This window comes from Eptesicus fuscus, chromosome 3 (assembly GCF_027574615.1).
Source record: "Eptesicus fuscus isolate TK198812 chromosome 3, DD_ASM_mEF_20220401, whole genome shotgun sequence".
NCBI classification, from domain to species: domain Eukaryota; kingdom Metazoa; phylum Chordata; class Mammalia; order Chiroptera; family Vespertilionidae; genus Eptesicus; species Eptesicus fuscus.
Window position 1 is genome coordinate 91,673,691 of NC_072475.1, and position 9,683 is coordinate 91,683,373.

The 9,683-nt window shown below is 40.8% G+C and overlaps 1 pseudogene; it reads left to right on the forward strand.

Annotated features, from left to right (window-relative positions):
* The first annotated feature begins 1,372 nt into the window (after window positions 1–1,372).
* Window positions 1,373–1,810, forward strand: LOC114226975 (60S ribosomal protein L26-like; annotated as a pseudogene).
* Window positions 1,811–9,683: the final 7,873 nt, after the last annotated feature.

Consider the following 9,683-nt stretch of genomic DNA (forward strand, 5'->3'; position numbering starts at 1 on the left):
GGGTACATGAGCCCAAGCCAACCATCAAAGAATTAGGCCCCCCAGAAACGGGCATGCCTTACTCTCCCCACATGCACTTAGTCATGGGGTGAGAAGAGCCTATGCTCTCCATATTTGAGTGCTGTGTGGTGCATTCTCATGATCACTGCACATCTTCCTAAATTCTGATTCTTTTAGATACAACATCATGTGTTGGTACAATAGGAAAACTGGAATTTAAATGTTCTGAATTCTACACTCCTAAGTTTTTCACCTTGACGAGATGTTTCTTTATAAAAGGTTAAGACTAGAACTTTTCTAATGCTTCCATGGATAGTAAAATATGTAACTTCTCTGTTCAGTTGACAGAACAAAAACTGTGTTTTCTAGTAGATGCTCTAGGGTGGCAGTACATCATCCCCTTCTCTTCCTCTACTGTAGAGACTATAGATATTAACACTCACATCTCGGATGGGTTCCCTTGCAAGTAGGGGAGCTACTTCATACAGTTCTGGGGGGAAAATGTAAGCAAATATCTTTTGGGCAGGAGAGTTAGGACTGGATAGCTAATGTGATACATAAACACATACTAGAACATTAAAGGATGCTAGAGTTAATCCCATATAATAAAAGGGTAATATGCAAATTCACCCTAACGGTGGAACAGCCAGGAACAACCAGTCGCTATGATGCCCACTGACCACCAGGGGGCATACACTCAATGCAGGAGCTGCTCCCTGGTGGTCAGAGTGCTCCCACAGGGGAGCTCCACTCAGCCACAAGCTGGGCTGACAGCTGGCTGCTAGTGAAACGGCGGTGGAGGGAGCCTCTTCCACCTCCTTGGCTGTGCTAAGGATGTCTGACTGCCAGCTTAGGCCCGTTCCCCTAAGCCATCAGTTGGACATCCCTCAAGGGCTCCCGGGCTACCAGAGGAATGTCTGACTTCCAGCTTATGCCCATTCCCCCAGGGGTCCAAAGCGCAGGCCAGGCTGAAGGACCCCCCGCCCCCCGAGTGCATGAATTTTCATGCACTGGGACTCTAGTGTAATAGTATTTGTACTTTTAGAAGGCCTCCTGGAGAATCAGTGTCTTAGATCTGAAACATTTTTAAAATAAGGAGGCATCATTTTAAATCCCTCACTTTCAAAAGAGAATATTGGGATTCGGAAACGGGAGCTGGAGGGGAGAGGGCCTATGGATATGGAGTCAGGTCTAGGCATTATAGTTTCTAAAGAATTGTCTCGAAATAACTTAGTAAAGACACGGAATTTCAAACCATGTCCACCCATTGGAAGATATTTTGGACCTGAGATCTGCATTTTCCAGGTTTTGGATGGGTGGCCTGATTAATTTTGGAGGGAGCTAAATGTGTTTACACTCAAGCCCGTTCAAAATGAAGTTCAATCCCTTTGTGGCTTCTGACCGGAGCAAGAACTGTAAAAGGCATTTCAATGCACCTTCCCACATTCGAAGGAAGATTATGTCGTCTCCTCTTTCCAAAGAGCTGAGACAGAAGTACAATGTTTGGTCCATGCCCATCCTAAAGGATGATGAAGTTCAGGTTGTTTGAGGACATTACAAAGGGCAGCAAATTGGCAAAGCAGTCCAGGTTTACAGGAAGAAATATGTCATCTACATTGAATGAGTGCAATGGGAGAAAGCTAATGGTACAACTGCTCATGTGGGCATTCACCTCAGCAAGGTGGTTATCACTTGACTAAAGCTGGACAAAGACCACAAAAAGATCCTTGAACATAAAGTCAAATCTGTCCAAGTAGGAAAGGAAAAGGGAAAATATAAGAAGGAAACAATTGAGAAGATGCAGGAATAAAGTAATATTATATAAAACTTCCATTAAAAACTTAAAATGAAAAAAAAAAATCCCTCACTTTCCATGAGGACGGCAGTTATAGACTCTGCATTTACTTATACTACAACCAATAAGTAGCAGGTTTTTGAGATTCTATGTTTAAAATAGTTTAGTCACATGAGTTTTGTTTGGGTTGAGTACATTGAGTCAGAAATATGGTTTGGAGGGGATTGAAAATGGAAGCAAAAATTTTCCAGAAGTTGTAGGTGTTATGTTGGAAGTGTTTTCTTTCTGATGAAAAAGACTTCTTTATTTTTGACTCCAATTTAGGATATTTTTATTTAAAATTTTTAAGACTAACAAAGGACCAATTTACACCATCTGCTTCAGTTTCACTCTGATGCAGATTTTCTCTACATTTTTTTTCCCTTCTTTAAATAGATATTATGTTTGGCACCTTGTGCTTAAGTACATGTCTTCGAGTAAAAAATGCAGTTTGTCTGACTTCCTGTCAAACCAATATTTATTCACAAATATCTGTTTTGTTGCTTTCTCACATCAAATCATACAGCACTTTTCCCATGTGAAGAGTTGGCTAGTTGTCGGTAGTGTGAGGTGCCAGCTGGAGTTTTTACAGTTTTTAGAATGCCAGCTGCTTGCATGATGGACAAATTGTTCCCTGCCTTTAGGTTTACTTTTTTTTTTCTTTTTAATGGAAGTACATTCCTTTTGCTCTAATTATGAGAGGACAGGTTATTTGCCTCCTATACTCTACCTGTACACATTTTCATTGTTCAGTTAACAATAACAATAGCATTTCTTTTATAACTACTATCCTGGTGAACCATTCTTGAGACAAAGGCCAGCCAAATACTGTCATGCATCTTTTTGTAAGATAGCTTTCAAACATCTTCATTCATTGGAAGTTCTGTTAGGATGGCACATAAAAATAAGACAAATGTAGACTAGTTGCTGGAAGGGTAGACCAGAATATTTTACTCATAAAAGTATATGGAGTTGTTCCTGCAGGACTCTCACATCTTGCCTGCCTCCTACTGCTGCTTTAGTAAAATGAGGCTTGGACCTGCCTATCCTAACTCAACTTTGGGAATATTTTACAATGAATTAGATGATCATAAAACCATTTTCTTTAAGTTATTTAACTACGAGAGGCTCGGTGCACAAAATTCATGCACTGGGGTGGGGGGGGGGAGTCCCTCAGCCTAGCCTGTGACTTCTCACAGTCCAGGAGCCCTGCAATTGATCACCCCAAAGAGGGAGGCCCCGCCCACCTGCCGAAGCCTGCTGGTCAGTGGCCTAGGCCTCCCTCTTTGGGGCAATTGTGGACCCCTCCAATTGATTGATCACCCTGCTGGCCAGTGGCCTGGGCCTCATTCTGCAGAGTGATCACGAGGCAAAGGCTGGGTCCCGACCAATCGCCTTGCACCTGCCTTGGCTGGCCTGGCGCCAGTGGGTGTCATAGCGTGGTTGTCCGAATGGTCGTCTGGATGGTCGTTCGGCTGTTCAGCCATTTGGTAGATTTGCATATTACATTTTATTATTACAGGTATTTCTGAAATAAAAATTGAAATGTGAGTGGTGAGCAAGAAAAATTCGAGTATACTGAAAAGGTATTCATTTTTCTTGGCTATTTATTTGACTCTTTCATTTAGATAAGAATACTTCTGTTTGTCATTCTCTTTACAGAACATTTTTAAGCCTATGTGACAATTGAGACACAAATTTCAGAACTGATTACATAGAAAATTCTTAGTCTTGAAAGCAACCATATAAACAAATAGCCATTATCTTAAAGAGGCTTAAAATTGTATCTATTAACAATAAAGCTTCTATTCACTTTCAAGTTAAATCAGAAAAAATAAATAAAACTAAGTCATTATATATACTGTCTAAGAGTTTGGAAATAAAGATATTGCTGAATAGCAAAGCGGTGTTTCTAAATTCTTGTATGATAAAAATAAGAAAAATGTAAGAGTAAGGTAACATCCACTTATTAAAAATGTGACTATCAAATACCCCTTTCCTTAATACAAATCCTACCTAAGTGAGCTTTAAAAAAAAGTTGAGCACTTTTCCCCAAGTGCATTTTTTATCCAAATAATTTATGAAGGAAAAGAGTATCTATACTAATAAAAGGGTAATATGCTAATTAGACCAGGAGACCTTCTGGGAGACCTTCCGGACAAAGCCATGGTGGCGGGGCCGAGGCAGAGGCGGTTAGGGGTGATCAGGCTGGCAGGGGAGGGCAGTTGGGGGAGAGCAGGCTGGCAGGTGGGGCAGTTGGGGGTGATCAGGCAGAGTGATTAGGGGCAATCAGGCAGGCAGGCAAGTGAGTGGTTAGGAGCCAGCAGTCCCCGATTGCGAGAGGGATGTCCAACTGTTGGTTTAGGCCCGATCCCTGTGAGATTGGGCCTAAACCAGCAGTCGGACATCCCCTGAGGGGTCCCAGATTGGAGAGGGTATAGGCCAGTCTGAGGGACACCCCCAACCCCATGCACAAATTTCATGCACCAGGCCACTTGTTCACATAACAATTCACTAATTCACTCATTAAAAAATACTTCTATGTAATCTGCTATGCATATCACTTATGTACATAATGCAAACTCAGTTTTATTTTAAGGTTTTAACTGTTTCTTCATTTCATTAACCTGAAAAGTCAGTACTACTTGAAGTGGTATCTTTTTAAAAATATGTTTTTATTGATTTCAGAGAGAAGAAGGGAAAGGGAGAGAAAGATAGAGATAGAAACATCAATGATGAGAGAGAATCATCCATTGGCTTCCTCCTGTATACCACCTATAGGGGATGAAGCCTGAACCACGATCTCAAAGTTCATGAGTGGACACTCAACCACTGAGTCACACTGGCCAGGCTGAGGTGGTATCTTGAGGGTGATATTGTAGATGTCAGTTTATCTTATGGATACTTCAGATAATGAAGAGTTGATAGTCTGCTTTATATGTCATATTTTAGAGAATCAGATTAATATGATATCTTGAAAGTTTCTAAATATTGTCAGAATTGAGTTAAACAGAAATTAAAAGGAAAGTTATAACAATGCTATTGCATTCTCCCTTCAGAAATTGTAAAATGTGGGACCATATGTTTGAAGTTCTACTGGATCTAGATGTGTGACAAAACGATTGTTTAGATTTACTGTGCTATGAAGAAAAAAATGTTCTGTAAGTGATCCATAGACACAATGCAAAAATTGTATTATTTTTTATGTATAAACTAGTGTTCCCGTTGCAGGAAAAATCCTGCAATAGGATTTCCTGCTGCACTCTACCCCGCCTCCCCTCCGCCCTTGTCACCCACCCCGCCTTCTCCTCCAGCCCGCCTGCTTTTCCCTTTGCCCCGGCCCTGACTTCGCTCCTCCCTTCTCCTCCCTCCCCCCGCCCCTCCCGGCTTGCTTGCTTCTTTGAAGCTTTACTCCCTTCTACAGCTCTTGGCTTCTTTTGACACTATCTTGATATGCAAATTAGCCGCCATCTTTGTTGGGGTAATTTGCATACTTGTCCTGATTGGCTGGTGGGCGTGGCTTGGCTGGTGGGCGTGATTTAGGTGTAGCGAAGGTGCGGTCAATTTGCATATTTGTCTATTATTAGATTAGATGCATACATGTGTGTGGTTGTATAATATAATCATACTTGCTTTTCAGATTATTTGGAGTTTAATAATAAGCAGTTTATAGATTTTTTTTTCTTGAACTGATTAAGGTAGTGTACTAGAAGATATTTTAAACATTGTTATTTAAGTACACATGTCAAAATACCTCTCTACCATTTTGTTTTGTTTCATTTTAACCCACCCCTGAGAATATGTTCATTGATTTTTAGAGAGAGAGGAAAGCAGAGAGAGATAGAAACATCCATGTGAGAGAAACATTGATCGATTGCCTCCCTTAGCACCTCATTTGGGAATCAAACCTGAAACCTAGGTATGTGCCCTGAAGGGAGTCAAACCCACAATCTTTTGGTGTATGGCATGATGCTCTTCTAACCAAGGGAAACACCCGATCAGGACTCTATCTCTCTATATTGACATAGATTTAGATCCTATGCACATTCATTATTTTATCTTCATTTTTTGATACATAATGTACAAATCATTTACAAATATCAAAATTGCATTAAAAAATAAGGCTTTAAGCCTGGGTGGAGTGGCTCAGTTGATTGCACATAGTCCTTTGAACCAAAAGGTCGGTCAGGGCATATACCTGGGTTGCTGGTTTGATCCCTGGTCAGTTCATGTATGGAAAGCAACTGATCAATGTTTCTCTCCCACATCAGTGCTTCTCTCTCTCTCCTTGAGTAAGAATAAAAAATAAAATAAAATAGAATAATAAATTAAGGCTTTAAGAAATATTACCAAATTATTTAAGAAAGTTAATATTTACATTTCTGTTGTCAACTATTATAACTGTTTTTGTAATTCTGGATGTTTATACTTATAGTGACAAGTCACAGAATGTATATTTATTCTTGAGAAAAGAGGGCATTTGTTATCTATACTAATAATAGAGGGATATGCAAATTGGCCGGGTTGCCATAATGTAATGATCAAACAGCAGGGACCTGAGGCTGCATGGCGCCTGGCAAGGATGGGGGACCTCAGGTCATGATGCCTGCCCAGCTGGGCTTGATGGGGACCTCAGGCAGCACCCTCAGCCTGGCAGGGCTTGACAGGGGACCTCAGGCCACACCCACCACCCTGGTGCTGGGCCAGGGGACCTCAGGCCATACCTCCTGCTCTGGTACTAGGCTGGGGTACCTGAAGCTATGCCCCCTGCCCTGGGGCTGGGGGACCTGAGGCTGTGCCCCCTACCTAGCGGGGCTTGATAGGGGACCTCAGGCCATACCCCCTGCTCCGGCACCAGGCCAGGGGACCTCAAGCCATGCCCCCTGCCCTGGTGCCGGGCTGGGGGAGCTGAGGCTGTGCCCCTTGCCTGACACTGGGATGGGGGACCTGAGGCTATGCTTCCTGCCTGGAGGGGTTTGATGGGGGTGGAGCTAGCTGGGTTTGGGTCTCGCCCAATGGGGGTGGGGTTGGCTGGGTCTAGGTCTCCTGCGTTTTCGAAGTGTGTGTGGATGGTGGGTGGGGACTTGACTCTGATTCCTGCAGCGTGCCCCAGACTCTGACAGAAGGAAGATTTTCATATACATTTTACTAATTTTCTTTCATCTCTGACACTTCTATTATAGAGAAAGGCCAAATAGCAGTATTAAAATATTTCCTCTAACTAATTCCCTTTTAATGTGCATGAATTTTGTGTACTGGGCCACTGGTCTATATATATAAAAGCCAAGTGACTGGAATGACAGAACAACCTGAATGACCTGTCCCTATGCTGCACACTGCAGCAGCCAACTGGCTCAATCAGGGCCCTGACCAGTCCCCCTGCAACCTCCCGCAGCCCTCTCCCCAGCCAGCACAGCCCCAATTGGCCCTCATCTGGGTGGGCTGGCCAGACCCCATCTATGCACAAGTTCGTGCACCAGGCCTCTAGTTGATTTATAAATGAAAAAAAAAAAAAAAAAAAAACAACACTGAGAGAACAAGTAAATGGGTATACTGCTGGATTGCTGCTGACTCAACATTTTTATCACTTTACCTAAATTATATTCTTTCAAAAAACAATGCATACAGAAACAAAAAAATCACAATCTTTATATCATTCAAAATTTGGTTTAAAATTTATATACGTTTGATTTAAATATAAAGTCAAATTTGCTATTGGGTAAAACAGCAGAATCCACACCAATTTAGGAAGGAACTTTCTCTTTGTTCATCTTTTTGAAATTGATTATATCTTGATCAATTGGTCTAGTTAAATAAGCTGTTCTGATATTTAGCAGTTTTTTTGAGAAACATGTAATTTAATTTAAAAGAAATGTTACTTATATAATTTACATATATATGTTTGTCTTGTTTTTTGGTGTGTTCTATTTCCTTCTTAAAGTGAATGCTGGCCCCTTTATTTTCCCAAATGTTCTATTTAAAAGCTGGCCATACTACATTTGTTGGATATTCTATGTTCTACAAGGTTTAGTTCTTCCTTGGCTACCTTTACACCTCCAGCCATGTATGCCAGGGACTGTGACCCCAGTGTTCCCACCTAAACCCTGGGGGAGAGAGCAGAGCCATGGAGGGGCCCAAACTTGAGCCAGGTGTACCTGCTTCTCACCTGTCTGACCAGCCTGGAGTTCACTGAGGATGAGCAAGGGGATGGCCAGGCCAAAGGGTCTGCCTCCTGGACCTTCAACCACAGCCTCCCAAGCCTTGGTGGTGAGAACATGGCTCCAGGCACCAGGCTGTTGCTGTAGATCCAGTTCATACTCCATGCCCATGGGCCCAGCCATGGTCCCTGACTGTTACCTCTTCCAAGGAGCCTTTGCTGAATTGAGATTCCTGGTCAAGGCTGCATCAGCTTGTTTTTAAGAACCTTGCATAGTGTTTGGCAATTGGAATCCAATGAGTGGGATGTGGAAGCCATTTCTTACCCTGAAACATTTTATCTCCTCCTCCATCTAAATTTCAGCTGCTCCACCCTCAGAGAGTAGCTGAAATTCCCTCATTCCTGAAACTTCTTCAGCCTTAAGTGGCTCTTCACCATGTGTAGGATGATAAAACTCAAAAGGACTTAGCAGGGATGAGCTTGTAACAGTGGGGAATTACAATTCACCCCACCATTCTTTTGCTATTTTTTCTGTAAATGCTGACTCTGACTAGTCTGCAGCTTGTAGGTAAGCAGCATTTTGTATAAGAATCCTAGGAACTAACTTCAGAAGATACAGACTCCAACCTTCAATCATCCCTGCAACATGTGTATGGTGAGAAATAAGAATCACACACAGGATCTTATGGGGAAAAAAAAAAGCAAAAAAAAAAGCTGTGTTTTCACCACCTTACCTTTCCTACTTTTTATGCCTAGATTCTGTCTCAAGGAGTTCTTCATTCTCGTGGTAAATTATTCCTTATTCATTCCTTTAACCAATGTTTTTCAGCACTTATTAGGTGTCAGATATTGTTTTAGGCATTTGGGTATATTAGTAGCCCAATGTTTCCTAGGCCTTTATTTTAGGACCTTTTACCACTTTTATACGTGAGAACCTATGGTTTTCAAGAGTCGGTTCCTGTCTAATTCTTGAATTTTGTTTCATTTTGTTGGAGAATATCCGGAAGTAAGAATTCATGTACCACAAATAACATTTTTTAGTCTATCTTTATTTAAATGTGGCTTTAGTCAGTCCTCCCAAACTGATTTGTATATATCTCTTTCTAGACTCCAAATTTTCCCTCAGAAGCAATAAGACATTTCCTTATTATCTTCTGGTATTAATATTTCTGATGGTTAATCTGATAGCATTCTATAGGGAGCTTACTTTCTCCCTCTTAGAAGGATTTAGGATCCTTAATTTAGATGTAGCTATCATTTATTTTATGAGACTAAAGCCTTTATCCTTTCTCTGCTTTTGAAACTGTTGTCTAGTATTTCATAATTACTTCCTTTCCATCCTATTTTCTGCTCTCATTCTGATAATGATAATAAAATAAAGAGAATAATAATTATGAGAATAATGATAATAAAATAAAAATAAAATATTTTATCATATTTTAATCCTATGTTTATTTTTGTTCTCTGATATTTATTCTTTTTAAGATAATAACATTTCATGTATGCTTTATGCTCTTAAATAGTTCTGCAAATAATGTGCAGAGATTAAAATATATTTTTCTCTAGTCTCCTTAATTATGTTTCTCCAGAAACCAGTATTTTTAGTTGATTTTGATATTTTTATTTTATGCTACTGATTATGTAAGCAGATCAGTGTATTGACTCTGTTTATACTAAGATAGTAAGTTTGAG